Source organism: Eubalaena glacialis, chromosome 5 (genome assembly GCF_028564815.1).
Source record: "Eubalaena glacialis isolate mEubGla1 chromosome 5, mEubGla1.1.hap2.+ XY, whole genome shotgun sequence".
In the NCBI taxonomy this organism is placed as follows: Eukaryota; Metazoa; Chordata; class Mammalia; order Artiodactyla; family Balaenidae; genus Eubalaena; species Eubalaena glacialis.
The window spans coordinates 54,309,189-54,326,305 of record NC_083720.1 but is presented as its reverse complement, the minus strand read 5'-3'; positions in this window follow the sequence as shown (position 1 = coordinate 54,326,305).

The following is a 17,117-nucleotide window of genomic DNA, read 5'->3' as shown; positions in this document are numbered from 1 at the left end:
AATTACACGTCAGCAAAGGCAATACAGTGGAAGGGAATTCAGAAAAACGTTTTTGTGAGTTCAGGGACACTCTTGGTGTCATTTAGTCATTGAGTGACCTTAAGCATTCTCAAAGGGTTCTTTCCACTGGAAATAAAATATATCCTCTACTCACAACCTGCATCCAAAAGAATTTGGGGAAAATATCTGATTAAAGTTTAAATAGGGGAGTGATATAACGTGATTTATGTTTTTAAAAGATTATACTGGTTCCTTTGTATAGGACAGCAAGGAAGCCAGATTTGGGACAAGGAAACCAGTTAGGAAGCTATTGCAGTAGTTCATGCACAGAACAGTGGGGGTTTAGACTGGGATTGTGACCCTGAAGATGGTGAGAAGAAGTCAGATTCAAGATGTATGTCAGAAATAGGGTAGATACAGCCCGCCTTGCAAAGGCTTAATCATACTCAGATGTAAGAGCATGAGTGGAATCAAGCATAGCCGTAGGTTTTTGTTTGAAGCAACAATGTAGGGACAGTGGTTTCTGTTATATGATGTGTTGGAAGATCTCTGTGAAATCAAATACCTACTGATGACCTGAATATGAATGACTAATATCTCCCTCTCTACCTAATCCTTTGGACAGGTCCATTACCTTGCTAGAATCAGTGTCTGCTACCTGTGGCTATAACATGTAATATCATGTCCTGTCTGCCAGATTAGACGTCTTTGTAACCTCAGAAACTTGTCCTCTTAGTTCCCAGTGTGGCCGGTAACTAGACATAGTTACTGGGTATGGTCTCTCCAAATGTGCCCAGTCATCTGCACTAGGCCAGTCCATAATCTAACACAGAAAGAGCGTTAAAACAAGAAAGAATTCTAGTGTTCAGAACACTAGAAACCATCTACAAATGTTTTCCAAATTTACATAATTATCGCAATAACTTGTTAACAGTGCAGATTCCAGGACTTACCCCAGATCCACTAAATCAGAATTTCCCAGAGAGGAAACTATTAACCTACCATTTTTCTCTTTTAACAAGTTCCCCCCAAGTTATATCAATGATGAGCTAAGTTTGGGAAACACTGATCAACACCCAAACCCTTGTTACAAGAGGAAACGAAAAGCCCAAAGGAGTTAAGTAATTTCTAAAAGGAGCAGTTCGCCTCCCACATCTGAGAAAGATTTTTACTTTTTTGCTTTCTTCTTTTAACTTTCCTCATTCCCCTTGCAATATATAGAAGTTACATGTTTTTGATCAATCTCTGAGAGGACTGTTAACACTTCCTAATCATGTCTCCCCGGAGAAGTGACTTTGGAAATCTAAAACAGTTTTGGGAACTGCTCTATCCTTTCCTCATAAAAAGCTCGCCTTGAAACAGGCAGACACTCTAGGAAAATTATTTCTTCTTAATTGGGATGATCTAGAGAGACTTGGAACCATAGAGGCTCTCTTTGCCAAGTTTAAAAAAAAAAAAAGGTGTCCCTTTGTCCTTATTATTTTCAAGATGATGCATGTGATCTAATGGCTTTTGCACACCGTGAGGCTCTCGTTGACATCAATAGGCATTACGCATGTGAAAGGGCAGCAGGAGTGGCTCATTATCTCCAGCCCAAGCAGAGAGAAATGCAATAATCATAATTCTCTGCTTTTCTTCAAGCTTTTAGCTGGTGTTGGAAACATGAGTAACCTTAGTGCCTTCGGTTAGGGTGAGTAACACCCTTTTCAATAGGCAGATGGTGTTCAATGCCTGCTTGACAGAGCACAGAGGATGCGGTGAAGGAGCCATTGACTGGGAGGGACTATTCTTATCTCTAAAACAAGACAATTGATTTGACTTTGAGAAGAACAGTGACTCCCCAGTACTACTTTCCAATATGCCCAAACTCTGAAGTAAATGAGTACTTTGTGTGTCCATAGGAGTTAAAAGTTATCTATGTCAAAAAGAAAAGTTGACTGGAGAAAATGTGGTACGCACTCCAAAAACATTATTAAGTCAAACCACTTTGTTTATTGAGTCTTTTATTCTCTTCCTGGTCTAGACACTGCTGTAGAATTGATGAAGTTTTACATCATAGATCTCATGAAGCCAGTTAGGTCTCAATTACCTGTTCCAATAAGAGAAGCCTGGAGCAGATCATTTAAAACATAAAAGGCACATACCTAGATCAAAGCCTTGGTTTTCCTTCCCTCTGAGAAGCAATATTATCATCACTTTGAGTCTTTCTCTTTTCCTGTTTCCATTCTGGCACCACAAAGAGAAGACAGTCATTCATAGTTTCCTTTGCTGAATCAAAAATTATAAGAAAAATGCTATTTTCTCCTTATAACGATGGTTTCCTCCTCTCCACTTGTGTACACTCTCAAGCTGCCTACTCTGTTCTACTCACTTCTTTTCCCAGAGGAAATGTCCTTTTAAGATCACTTGGGCATCATCCTTTCAGAAAGGTGCTCTTTTAATTGAGAACTTGATTTCAAGAGTAGGATTTGTTATGAATCCTATCTGTCGAGCACTGTTTCAGCCACACGACCATTTATGTCAGCAGTACTCCTTTCAACCCAAGCTAATTCAGGCCAGCCTTTCCATCAAGCATGATAAACAACAAAATCGATATTATGAAAATGGAGATGATGAAGATCTCAATTTGTCTAAGTAATTCAGTGAGAACAGAGCTTCACTTTTTGTCTTTGCATTCTAAACCATTGTAAATATTCTGTTCTTTTCTTGCTGCCAATAAGAAACCTTGTTTTTTGTTTTGTTTTTTAGTTTCTGAAATATATTTTGGCCACAGCCTTTTCAAATGTAGTGGAAGATAGTGCCTGATCCTTGCTCTCCTAAGACTATTTCCAGAGCACTGATTCACCACCATCCCTGCTGGTCTCTCTGCTGGAGACCAGGCCACTCAGCTACACACGAACTCCATGAACGCAGAGCTGACACCTCTCACCCACCGCTGTAAATACCCATGTCCACAATCCTAACTCAAGATTGTACACCTGTGTATAAAGGAAGAGCTAAAAGCCAAGTATCTTGCCTTCTCAGGTGGGAAAGGGCAAGAAAAATAAAAGCAAGAATGAATATAAGTATTCTTTTCACACTTCAGGCTGTGTATCAAACCTATTATTGTCATCAAACCACCTTTCTTTCTACTGAACCACCCTGGCCCCTGAGCTAATTATTGCTTGAGGGCAAAGACTGTGATTGATACTTCTTTGCATGACTCTCAGCTCAATGCCAATCACAGAGTAATGATCAAGAAATTCTTATTAATGGGCAGAAAATGTGATGGGGTTTTATAAATCATATAATTAAAACCCTTATTTTAAAAATAGTAAAACATTTCAGAACAATGAAATGTAATGTCTGAAGTCACATGCATAACCAACAGGAGCCTGAGGCGGGATTAGGATCCAGGAATCAAATCCATGAAAATCCAGGTTTTTTGTGTTCCAAGAACTCAGCCAGTTACATACCCAGGATGATGTGGTTACAGGAGATGCGGAGTTTCACATTTCCAGCCCCTGCAACTAACGTGTACTGTCAGAGAAGCAAACCAGAAATTCAATTTAATAGGGATGTATTGAGCACCTTCTATGTACAAAACTCAGAGTTAGGCATTTGGAAGAAAACACAGTTTAATGTGTTGGTTTACCTATAGTTCACAAAAAACGATGACCCAGTTTTTGTATATACATCACATACTTAATGAGTATAAATGTGTAGCAAACAAGTACTTTTTAATTGATTTTTATGAAAGATATGTAGTTACTCCAGGGACAAATTATTTTTATTCATTCACTCATTTATTCATTTATTCAAAAATATATATTGAGCATCAAACATTTTCCAGGCACTCTCTCAGACAATGGGAATACAAAAATGACTAATTCTAAGTCATTATGCTCTGTGACTTTACAGGCAAAAAAAAAAGTAAGGACAACAGAGTGAGAAAGATGTTATGGCAGCAATCTCTGTTCTGTAGGAGACCATTAGCATGGAGATGGTAGTCAAAGACAAGGGAGAAGTCAGTTCATAAAGTATTTTAGCTTGGAAGAAACTCGTTGAGCAGTTGAAGGTGAGATATGTTGCAGATGGAAAGAAAAAACTACCTAGATGAAGGATGTGGGAGAAGAAAGGGATGAAGTCAGGGAGAACCACAGGAAAGAATAGGAAAAAAACAGATCAGAATCTTTAGGCATTGATAAAGGTTTTGAATTTTATTCTGTGGGCAGTGGAAGCCGATGAAGATTTTCTAGCAGAGAAAGGATTTGACCAGATTTGAGATGAACTGGGGAGATGTGACAAAGCATAGACAGCTAAATGATGCCTGAAGTTTTTGATTAGAAACAACAGACTTTGGTATGCACAGTAGAGGTTTGATATAAAAACAGGAAGGAGGTAAAGAATATGATAACAAATTAGATTTTGGACTTTGTGGTAGGCAGAAGAATGGCTCCCCAAAGATGTCTATGCTTTAATCTCCATAACCTGTGAATACATTACCTTACATGACAAAAGGGACTTTGCAGATATTAGTAAGGTTATGGACCTTAAAATGGAAGTATAGCAGGATTATTCAGGTGGGTTCAATCTAATCCCATGAGTTCTTAAAAGCATAGAAACTTTCGTAGCTTCCCAGCTATGGTCAGAGAGAGAAGAAATGGAAGGGGAGATTCAAAGTATGAGAGGGATATAAACCTCCATTTCTGGCTTTAAAGATGGAAGAAGGGAGCCAGGAGCCGTGGAATATAGGTGGCCTCTAGAAGCTGGGAATGGGCCTCAGCTGATAGCCAGCAAGGAAGCAGGGATCTCAGTCCTATAACTACAAGAAACTAAATTCTGTCAAAATAATGAATGAGCAAGGCAACAGAACCTCTTCCAGGGACTTCAGAAAGAAACATAGTCCTGCTGAAATCTTGATTTTAGTTTGGTGAGATCTAGTGAGATCTATGTCAAACTTCTAACCTAAAGAAATATAAAATAATAAATTTATGTTGTTGAAGTCACTAAGCTGTGGTAACTTGTTATGGCAAGAGTAGAAAACTAATACAGATTTGAAGACAAAAAAATAAATGAGTCTAGATAATTCCCAGGTGGGAAAAGGGAGACAAAAGAAGAAGAATCTTCCAGAGAGATTGTAAAGAAAGGATTAGAGAGGTAAAGAGGAATCAGAAGAAGTCATAGAACCAAGGGAGAAAAGAACTCTGAGAAGGAATGATCCAAATTGATAACTGCAAGACATCAAGTAATATTGGACTTGTAACTCTGCCAAAGCCAATCTTCAAATCTGTGAACAGACTCATTGAAAGATTAAACCAGAAGGAAACAAAGCCTGTGCCCAGCGGACTGACATCCTATGAGTCGGTAATTTGCAATAGATGATTTGACTCTAATTTAAATCAAGAGAGGAAATATTCGCAGAACAAGTAAAGGCATGAAATATGGTTTCTATCTTCCTTCTGACTTTATGTTTCATGAATATGTACCCTAATAAGTTAAACAGATTATTTTAAAAGTACTTAAAATACTATTTGCAGGCTAAAAGGGGTAGGGATTTTCTTTATTCCCAGAGATTCCTGTGGCATGAAGTGTGGCTGCCAAAGAGTTAAAAAGCTCTAGTTGATCACCCCACTTCTCCCATATGCATACAAACTTTCAAATAACCAGATACCTTTTATTTAAATGCAGCTGCTTTAAACCTGTGGAACCTGTCTTACTCAACTTTGTATCTCCAGCACCTAATCAATGGTGGGAACATAGTAGGTCAGAAAGATTTCTTTCCTGACAGCATTGGTGAATAAAAGATGTTTGTAATAAATTGGTGAAGTCATCATAATACTCAAAACACAATTTATCACATGACTTTCAAAGTCTCCCATTACCATCCATGATATTCATAATATCTGAATTTAATTCTGTTAAGACTCGTACAAAAAAAAGTTTACATTAGCATAGAGATAATATTCAAAGTACTACATGTTCCTGCATACTTCACAGAGCTTTGTTCCAGAAAAGAATTATTCCCAGAAAGTACCTTATCCTGACAATGCTGGTTTGGCACACAATTGTGATGTATGTCCTTGACTATATTCAAGTTCACAGAACACAGTACATATTTTCTTTTCTGAAATAGCAGAGTATTGTCTTGCCCCAAGCATCCCTGGGAATACTCGGGTGTTATTTGAAAATCACTTTGAGATTCTCTAGGCAGCTTTTTGTAATATTTCCCCAAATAAGTCTTCAATTGTCTTTGCCCACATTATCCTTAGCTGGTTTCTCTCTTTAAAGCATGCCCCAGCTATAATCTCCAGGGCTCTCCCACAGCCTACCCCAGCAAGAGCCTAAACTGGTCAATTTACGTATATGGAATTTCTAGACTGCTGGGGGATTTAGAGACTATCTAATCCCACCAAGAGGAAAAGAAAACTCAATCAGAGGAAGTGAGGTGAGATGTTCAGGGGATAAGGCTGGTTAGTGGCCAAACCAGGCTGCAATCCTTGTTTCCTGACTCAGAGGTGAGTGTTCTTCCCACAACATACCAAAAGATGCCCACATTTCTTGTAGGATCCATCCAAATTAGACAAGGCTTATTTTCTTTGCCACCTTTGTGGAATGATTCTTTTGGCTCTTTCTCAAAGTATTAAGCTGATTAATTCTGCCTAATTAATGCGCAGATTATGAAGCCAATCATATTGCCCCCTGGAAAGAAATCCATGATTTCTTCAATTTTGGAGTTATGACATTTTTTAAAATTTATAAATTATTTCTCTCTCCAACTCACTTCCTTCCACCCATACTAAAAGCATACCATCAAACATTTATTCTCTTATTCATTTATCCATTCATTTAGTCATTCATTCATTATTTTATTTATTTATTCATGCATTCATTTGTTTATATTCACAAGCATTGATATAAGCACTAAAAGTACAGAGATGAAAACAGAGATGCTTGTGTGTTTGTTTGCTTGGTGTGAGAGGAGGAGGTCACCAAGAGATTTGGTTTTATCCCCTTTATGTGTTATGCTTTTAGCAGTGATATGGACAAGGTTATAGGCCTATGCATATAGAAAAAGGAAAGGAGATTTTAAAATAGGAAAGTCTGAACAGGAATTTTACCAAAAAAAAATAGCTTTTATTTCTTCAATGCAAGTGATGTACAAATACCTTATTTTGATGCTTGTCAGGTAAACTCTGCCACTTCTTTGTAGTGATAAAAGTTTCCTTGGAGACTGGCAAAATTCAGGCTGAGAAACAGATTTTAGATTGATAAAAAAACACTTTCTTCTATTTCAAGCATAGCATGTGGTCTCCTCCTTGTACTAGATAACTACTTAAACAGAAGAAAGATTAGATAGATAGGTAGGTAGGTAGATAGATAGATAGGTAGATAGATAGATGATAGACAGATATAGATGTAGATATAATTGTTTCAGGGATTTCTGGCCAGAGATCCAGATGGATGCCTTTCCCTTTGCCATGCTCCAATTAATCAATTTGTTCTTTTTACGATGTTAAGCATGACAGATTTCTACAGTGTCCATGCAGGTCCGCCTCTCAGATCTCTCTTCAGGTGAACCTGCTCTGAGAAGCACGGGTAGCTGAGAGCCCCCGGCTGCCACACACCATAGCAGTCACATCTCAGCCACGTTCTCCTGGGGGCTGCTCTCTATTACTAACTGAGCACAGCAGGGGACTAGAGCCGGACAGTTCCTGCCCAATGCTTCTTCTCTGATGGGCAGTCTCTGCTCCGAGACTCTCATCAGCCTGGCTGAGACTCTCCGAGCTGCACAACAACCTGAGACTCCTTCTTCCTAACCGTCCATCCTTCCCTCTCTCCTTTCAGAAGAGTCATGCCGGCACCATGATTGAGAGTCTTCTCTGCCTGTTCCTGCTTATCTGCCCTACTTTCAGGGGCAGAACTCCAGGAGATAAATATTAATCAGAGGATCTTTCACACAAAGATAATATTGATAATGATCAATATCCTCCTCACTGGTTTCTAAGACCTCTCTTGAAAGTTCTCTTTTTTATTTCAAAACTCTGAACAACAAAGAATCCCCATCCATATCCCACCCATCTTAGGAGAGAAGAGGAGTGAAAATCATCTACAGCCAATCCTTATGGATATGATATGATTACTACTTCCTAAGAGGAAAGGTATCTGGGTGGTGGACACTGATTGCATTGAGTTACAGCATTTCTTGAATTGGGGGAGTCTCGAAGGCAGAAGTTTTGTGTTGTGTAATAGAAATGTTGCAAAGGAGCAAGGATGACTAATCTCTCTAAACAAAGAACAAGATGTGAGTTTCAACAAACTGTTCATGCTTCTGCTTCTTCCCCTTGTCATCATTATATAAACCATCTTTTGTGATAAAATGGCCAAGCTCTTGCAGGAATCAGGAAACACTTGTGATGCTCCAGGGACAAACTATGGACTGATTTATGCCCTCCTAAAATTCATATGTTAGAGCCTTAACCCTCCATATGACTGTACTGGAAATAAGACCTTTAAAGAAGTGAGTAAGGTTAAATGAGGTCATAAGGGTGGGGCTTTAATCTGATGGAGCTGGTGCCCTTATAAGAAGAGGAAAATATACGAGACCCCTTGTACTCTCTCTACCATGTGAGGACACAGCGAGAAGGCAGCCACCTACAAGCCAAGAGCAGATGCCCCAGAATGAAACCTACCTTGTTGGCACTTTAATCTTGGACTTCCCAACCTCCAGAATTATGTGAAATAAATTTCTGTTGTTTGAGCCACCCAGTATAATTTTAAGCTGACTAATACAGACATTAAGGACAATTATTATTGTCTATCTCTTTCCAAATATTGTCATAGGGCAGATGGCCAAGAGTATCCTGATACAGTGATGTACAAAGATACCTTTTAAAGACAAAACATTAATTCTCTCCTTTGGTGAATTTCCCATTAGATAACTTTTACAGCTATTATATTTTAGTTAAAATATATAACTCAGGGCCATTTTTCTTATATTAATTCAGAAACATCTACAAAGTTCTGTCAGAAATCAAATAGTATCTCAAAAGAAATATTTTTGAGGAGTTCGTAATGGACAAGAGACAGAGCTATACAGATAGACAGAAGAAAAGGATATCTTTAAAAATTCCACTAATTGCCTGTTTATTTTCTTTTTAATAGAAAAATGTTGGAAAATAATAACAAAGGATGAAAAGTTGACTGGAAACCCCCTATCTAACAGACACTTTCTCTTACGATCAGTTAAAGCAGTAATTTTATCTCTAATAAATCAAGGTTTTGTTTGTTTTCTGCAGTAAGTTTGAATGGAGTTTCTTAGAAAATTGAGAATGGGAAGGCTGAATGATAGTTGCAAAGCCAACTGTTGGAAAGTCATGCAAGATGCACTAAATGAAGCCTGGTGGTCAGATTCCCCCGTATGGACTCTAAGTAAGCACAGATGCTAGGACTGCTTTTCTCAAACTGTTCTCCTCAGAGTCCTTGAGTTTCCTAGAGACAAATCAGGGGACTCCTGGAGGGGGACGGGGACCCTACTGGTACTTAATGTTCCCCTCTTCAGTCCCTTTCTATTTCTTTGAAATGATTTAAAACCACTAATGGTAGGTGTTTAATGCCTCCCCAAACATGTCCACCTCCTAATCCCCAGATCCTGAGAGTATGTTACCTTACATGGCAAAAAGGACTTTGCTGATGTGATTAATTTAAGGATTTTGAGACAAGAAGATTACCTTGGATAATGTAATCACAAAGGTCCTTATAAGAAAAAAAGGGAAGTAGGAAAGTCAGAGTCAGAGAAGGAGATGTGACAGCAGAAGCAGACAGCCAAGTGGTGGAAGGGGGTATGAGCCAAGGAACGTGGGCAAAGGCAAGGAAACAGATCTCCCCTAGAGCCTCCAGAAGGAATGGAGCCCTGCTGACCCTTGATTTTAGTCCAATGAAACCCATTTTGTATTTCTGATGTCCACTCTGGACTTCTGACCCTCCCAGCTGTAAGATAATAAATATGTATTAAGTCACTGAATTTATAGTAATTTATTACAGCAGCAATAGAAAACTAACACACTGATGAACTAACACAAGTACTTCTCCAACTTTAATATGCATAAGCTTCATCTAGTATGTTTGTCAAATATTAATTTCTAGATTCCACTCCCCAAAATTCTGATACAGGTTGTCTGCTGGTTAGTCTAAGAACCTGCATTTTTAATGAATACTTCCCCACCCCCATGATTCTGATTCCAAGTTTCCAAAACCGAATAAAACCAGATTCACCATAAATAATCTCATAAGATACAGGAAACCATGATGCTAGATGGAATAATGTTGCCACAAATCCCCCCTCCACCCTCTGGTACTTTCAGCAAACATCCCTAAGAAAGATGCATCAAACACTGAATTCTGCACCGTGTTGCACAGCAAGCTTCCAGTGTAAGCTTCCATCTTGCTATTGTTCATTGTGTCAGTGCATTGGAATAGAACAGTTATTATTTGATTAACCAAAGAAATAGTAAGTGTAAGGAAATACAGTAAAAAGAGTCTCGGTCCTGCAGTCAGTAGACCTTGATCACATACTCTTCTGAGTCCCTGCCTGGATGTATAGCACTGGGCAAGACACTTTTCATCTCTGGACCTCAGTTTCCCCACATGTAAAGTGAGAGTTTTTAACTAAACAATCTCTTAAGTACTTTCAGCAATAATATCCTCTAACTTAGTGGTCCACTTGAGTCTATTGAAAAAAGAGCAAAAGACACCAGGAATTCCTTTTTTTTTCATTTCATCTCTAATCAACTTTGTTTCCTAAGGACATTTGTGAATGCAAGGTTTCTTTTCCACTTTCAGGTCCCTATATTCCTAGGAAAATTATATCCTTTCAAAGGGAGACACATGTACACCCAGAATATGGCTAGTTTCAATGACTATTTATTTCTTTACAGCCACGCCCTCCTTCCAAAGGAGGCCATGATATAGGTAGGGTTTGCCAGATGTACCATTTTCAATTATTCTGAGACTCATACGCCATCCTATTACTCATCCAGTTCCTTTGCTTCTCTCCTTTCTCCCACTGGACTCATCCTGATCAGTCCTTTGGTTTGGCATCACTTCTAGAACAAGGTAAGTCACCACCTTTCTCCACTCTGAACTGCTTAAACCAGACCAGCTTACTCTATGGGGTGGGTGAAGGGGTTGTTATCACATCTCACAAAGGGATTATGATGTACAGTTAAGAACATCCACTCTAAAATCAGTGAAGACACTAGTTCAAATCTAGGCTCTGCCAACTACTGATGCTAGATATGCATGTTTGGGAGAACTACTCAACTTCTCCTTACTTTTGTTTCCTTAACTACAGATATAGAAAGGTATAGATTTTTATCTAAATCTATAGAATGAGGATGACAATACCTAACTCACATCATTGTGGATGTTAAAGGTAATGTTTGTAAGATACCTGGCACCCATTAAAAGCTTAATATGATAGGTTTTATTTTCACTATTATTCTTGTCAGTGAACTTTGACATGGTCAGAGCTGAAGGATCTAGGATGACTAGGCTCCAAATCACATCATAAAATTATCAGAAATATTGGGCATAAAGAAACTTACAGGAGACAGAATAATTGTCTTCAAATATATGAAAAAAGGATTATACATGTTTTGTCTATTTACTGAGAACAGAGCAAAATTCAATAGGGGGATTTCTTCTAAGCCTAACAAATAATTTTTTGACTACTAGGGCTGTGTAGGAATGGAATGGACTCCCTTGAGAGGTAATGAGTGTCCCATAGCTAAAGGAATTCAGGAGGAGCCTAGCTAGCCCTTTAGTGGGAATGTAATATAAAAGATTCAAGCACGGGATGAACTATTGAATTTTTATGACATTTAAAATACCTTCCAAGATTGAAATTCTATGGTTCTATGATTATTACCAGCCCCAAAAGAGGAAGCAGGAGGAAAGTTTTTAAAGGTGAAAGAAAAAAACAATCAATTTGGCTATCTGCAAGCAATTCTTGAGAGAGAGAGAGAGGCTAAAAATGTTGACAGCATTAGTAAAACTAAGGATTGGGGATTGAAACATTCTGCATCTTCCCATTTACCATGGCTCTTACATGTGCTTTTCTCAGCTATAGTCCTGTAATGCCAAGTGCATTATGTAAAATGCACATAGTGAATGGATAGATGGTGAGAATGGATAGATTGTGAGACTGAATGGATAGATTGTGAGAGACTCTTTAAAATGTAAACTCAATGGCAAAGCCCATTACATGAAATTATGTTTACTTAACTAGCTGAAGGCTTAAAGGTAGTTAAAACACATAAACCATCTTTTCTCCAGCTGAGAGATCATGAAAATGGATATGAAGAGTGTTAACAAGCATCCAAGGATTTGGAAAATGTCAAGCCCAGTGAACTCTTGAGTTTTAAGGAAGTGTACGTACAAGTGTTTTGAAGTCTTAATAAAGGTTGGCATATTGCTCTCTCACTAGATCGTTATCTCTGGCTCTTTCTCTCTCTTCCTCAAAATGATTCAAGAACATCTCATGGAAGCAAGAAATTAGCAGGTGCATAATTGAAAAGAAATTATGGTAGATACTTTGGACAACATTATTTACAAGGAAAATTCAATAGAAGCATTTAAAACAAACCCGATTATACATGTATGTACATGTACCTGCATACACACTGCACACACACACACACACACACACGTTGCAGACTAATAGACTAATATCCTTCTAAAATACTAACAAAGTTAAGTGTTGGTCTTAGGGCCTGACATGAATGCTAGGATGGGCTTTCACTATGTAATTCAAATTGCTTTTAAAAAGCAACATTCCACAGTTTGCAAAGGGCTTTCACAACTATCTTACTTTATCCTCACTCCAGCCCCTATTGAACCAGGCAGGGGAAAATTTGAGGACCAACTGTATTCTTCATGCCATACGTGGCATCTGTGACCAACACACACATACATAAAACAACATGCACGGAGGGGCAAGATGGCGGAAGAGTAAGACGCGGAGATCACCTTCCTCCCCACAGATACATGAGAAATACATCTACACGTGGAACTGCTCCTACAGAACACCCACTGAACGCTGGCAGAAGACGTCAGACCTCCCAAAAGGCAAGAAAATCCCCACGTACTTGGGTAGGGCAAAAGAAAAAAGAAATAACAGAGACAAAAGAATAGGGACGGGACCTGCACCAGTGGGAGGGAGCTGTGAAGGAGGAAAGGTTTCCACACACTAGGAAGCCCCTTCGTGGGCAGAGACTGCGGGTGGCAGAGGGGGGAAGCTTCAGAGCTTCCTCCTCTTCAGAGGAGAGCGCAGCCACAGTGGTGCGGAGGGCAAAGCGGAGATTCCCGCACAGAGGAGCGGTGCCGACCAGCACTCACCAGCCCGAGAGGCTTGTCTGCTCAGCCGCCGGGGCGGGCGGGGCCTGGGAGCTGGGGCTCGGGCTTCGGTGCTAGCCGGGAGGGAGTCCGGGAAAAAGACTGCAGCTGCCAAAGAGGCAAGAGAATTTTTCTTGCCTCTTTGTTTCGCGGCGCGCAAGGAGAGGGGATTCAGAGCGCCGCCTAAACGAGCTCCAGAGACGGGCGCGAGCCACGGCTATCAGCGCGGATCCCACAGCAACAGGGATGCAGAGGGAAAAACGGAGAGATTCCCGCACAGAGGCTCGGCGCCGAGCAGCACTCACCAGCCCGAGAGGCTTGTCTGCTCACCCGCCGGGGCGGGCGGGGGCTGGGAGCTGAGGCGCGGGCTTCGGTCGGATCCCAGGGAGAGGACTGGGGTTGGCTGCGGGAACACAGCCTGAAGGGTCTAGCGCACCACAACTAGCCGGGAGGGTGCACGAGAAAAAGTCTGCAGCTGCCGAGGAGGCAGGAGACTTTTTCTTGCCTCTTTGTTTCACGGCGTGCAAGGAGAGGGGATTCAGAGCGCCACTTAAACGAACTCCAGAGACGGGCGCGAGCCGCGGCTATCAGCGCGGACCCCAGAGACGGGCATGAGACGCTAAGGCTGCTGCTGCCGCCACCAAACAGCCTGTGGGCGAGCACAGGTCATTCTCCACACCGCCCCTCCCGGGAGCCTGTGCAGCCCGCCACGGCCAGGCTCCCGTAATCCGGGGACAACTTCCCCGGGAGAGCGCACGGCGCGCCTCAGGCTGCTGCAACGTCACGCCGGCTTCTGCCGCCGCAGGCTCGCCCCGCCTCCTCCGTACCGCTCCCTCCCCCCGGCCTGACTGAGCCAGAGCCCCCGAATCAGCTGCTCCTTTAACCCCGTTCTGTCTGGGCGGGGAACAGACGCCCTCAGGGGACCTACATGCAGAGGCGGGTCCAAATCCAAAGCTGAACCCCGGGAGCTGTGCGAACAAAGAAGAGAAAGGGAAATCTCTCCCAGCAGCCTCAGAAGCAGCGGATTAAAACTTCACAAACAACTTGATGTGCCTGCATCTGTTGAATACCTGAATAGACAACGAATCATCCCAAATTTAGGAGATGGACTTTGGGAGCAGGATATATTAACTTTTCCCCTTTTCCTTTTTTTTGTGAGTGTAGATGTGTATGCTTCTGGGTGAGATTTTGTCTGTATAGCTTTGCTCTCACCGTTAGTTCTAGGGTTAGGTCCGTCCGTTTTTTTTTTTTTTTTTTTTGGCTTAAAAATTTTTTTTTTTCTTTCCCTAATAAATGTTTTCTTAATAATTTTTTCCTTATTTTCTATTTTTAAAAAAAATTTTAATAAGTTTTTTCATATTTTTTATTTTAAAAAATTAAAAAATTTTTTTTCTTAATAAATTTTTTCTAAATACTTTTTTTCTTATTTTTAGTATAAAAAATTAATAAATCTATTTTTAAAAATTAAAAAAAATTTTTTTTTCTTAATAAATTTACTCTTAATAATTTTTTTTCTTATTTTTTATTATAATTGCTTTATTTTATTTTATTTTATCCTCTTTTTTTCTTTCTTTCCATTTTTTCTCCCTTTTATTCTGAGCCGTGTGGATGAAAGGCTCTTGGTGCTCCAGCCAGGCATCAGGGCTGTGCCTCTGAGGTGGGAGAGCCAACTTCAGGACACTGGTCCACAAGAGACCTCCCAGCTCCACGTAATACCAAACGGCGAAAATCTCTCACAGATCTCCATCTCAACATCAAGACCCAGCTTCACTCAACGACCAGCAAGCTACAGCGCTGGACACCCTATGCCAAACAACTAGCAAGAGAGGAACACAGCCCCATCCATTAACAGAGAGGCTGCCTAAAATCATAATAAGGCCACAGACACCCCAAAACACACCACCAGACATGGACGAACCCACCAGAAAGACAACATCCAGCCTCATCCACCAGAACACAGGCACTAGTTCCCTCCACCAGGAAACCTACACAACCCACTGAACCAACCTTAGCCACTGGGGACAGATACCAAAAACAACGGGAACTACGAACCTGCAGCCTGTGAAAAGGAGACCCCAAACACAGTAAGATAAGCAAAATGAGAAGACAGAAAAACACACAGCAGATGAAGGAGCAGGGTCAAAACACACCAGACCTAACAAATGAAGAGGAAATAGGTAGTCTACCTGAAAAAGAATTCAGAATAATGATAGTAAGGATGATCCAAAGTCTTGGAAATAGAATAGACAAAATGCAAGAAACATTTAACAAGGACGTAGAAGAACTAAAGAGGAACCAAGAAACGATGACAAGCACAATAAATGAAATTAAAAATACTCTAGATGGGATCAATAGCAGAATAACTGAGGCAGAAGAACGGATAAGTGACCTGGAAGATAAAATGGTGGAAATAACTACTGCAGACCAGAATAAAGAAAAAAGAATGAAAAGAACTGAGGACAGTCTCAGAGACCTCTGGGACAACATTAAACGCACCAACATTCGAATTATAGGGGTCCCAGAAGAAGAAGAGAAAAAGAAAGGGACTGAGAAAATATTTGAAGAGATTATAGTTGAAAACTTCCCTAATATGGGAAAGGAAATAGTTAATCAAGTCCTGGAAGCACAGAGAGTCCCATACAGGATAAATCCAAGGAGAAACACACCAAGACACATATTAATCAAACTATCAAAAATTAAATATAAAGAAAACATATTAAAAGCAGCAAGGGAAAAACAACAGATAACACACAAGGGCATCCCCATAAGGTTAACAGCTGATCTTTCAGCAGAAACGCTGCAAGCCAGAAGGGAGTGGCAGGATATACTTAAAGTGATGAAGGAGAAAAACCTACAACCAAGATTACTCTACCCAGCAAGGATCTCATTCAGATTTGATGGAGAAATTAAAACCTTTACAGACAAGCAAAAGCTGAGAGAGTTCAGCACCACCAAACCAGCTTTACAACAAATGCTAAAGGAACTTCTCTAGGCAAGAAACACAAGAGAAGGAAAACACCTACAATAACAAACCCAAAACATTTAAGAAAATGGGAATAGGAACATACATATCGATAATTACCTTAAATGTAAATGGATTAAATGCTCCCACCAAAAGACACAGACTGGCTGAATGGATACAAAAACAAGACCCATATATATGCTGTCTACAAGAGACCCACTTCAGACCTAGAGACACATACAGACTGAAAGTGAGGGGATGGAAAAAGATATTCCATGCAAATGGAAATCAAAAGAAAGCTGGAGTAGCAATTCTCATATCAGACAAAATAGACTTTAAAATAAAGACAATTACAAGAGACAAAGATGGACACTATATAATGATCAAGGGATCGATCCAAGAGGAAGGTATAACAATTGTAAATATTTATGCACCCAACATAGGAGCACCTCAATACATAAGGCAAATACTAACAGCCATAAAAGGGGAAATCGACAATAACACAATCATAGTAGGGGACTTTAACACCCCACTTTCACCAATGGACAGATCATCCAAAATGAAAATAAATAAGGAAACACAAGCTTTAAATGATACATTAAACAAGATGGACTTAATTGATATTTATAGGACATTCCACCCAAAAACAACAGAATACACATTTTTCTCAAGTGCTCATGGAACATTCTCCAGGATAGATCATATCTTGGGTCACAAATCAAGCCTTGGTAAATTTAAAAAAATTGAAATCGTATCAAGTATCTTTTCCAACCACAACGCT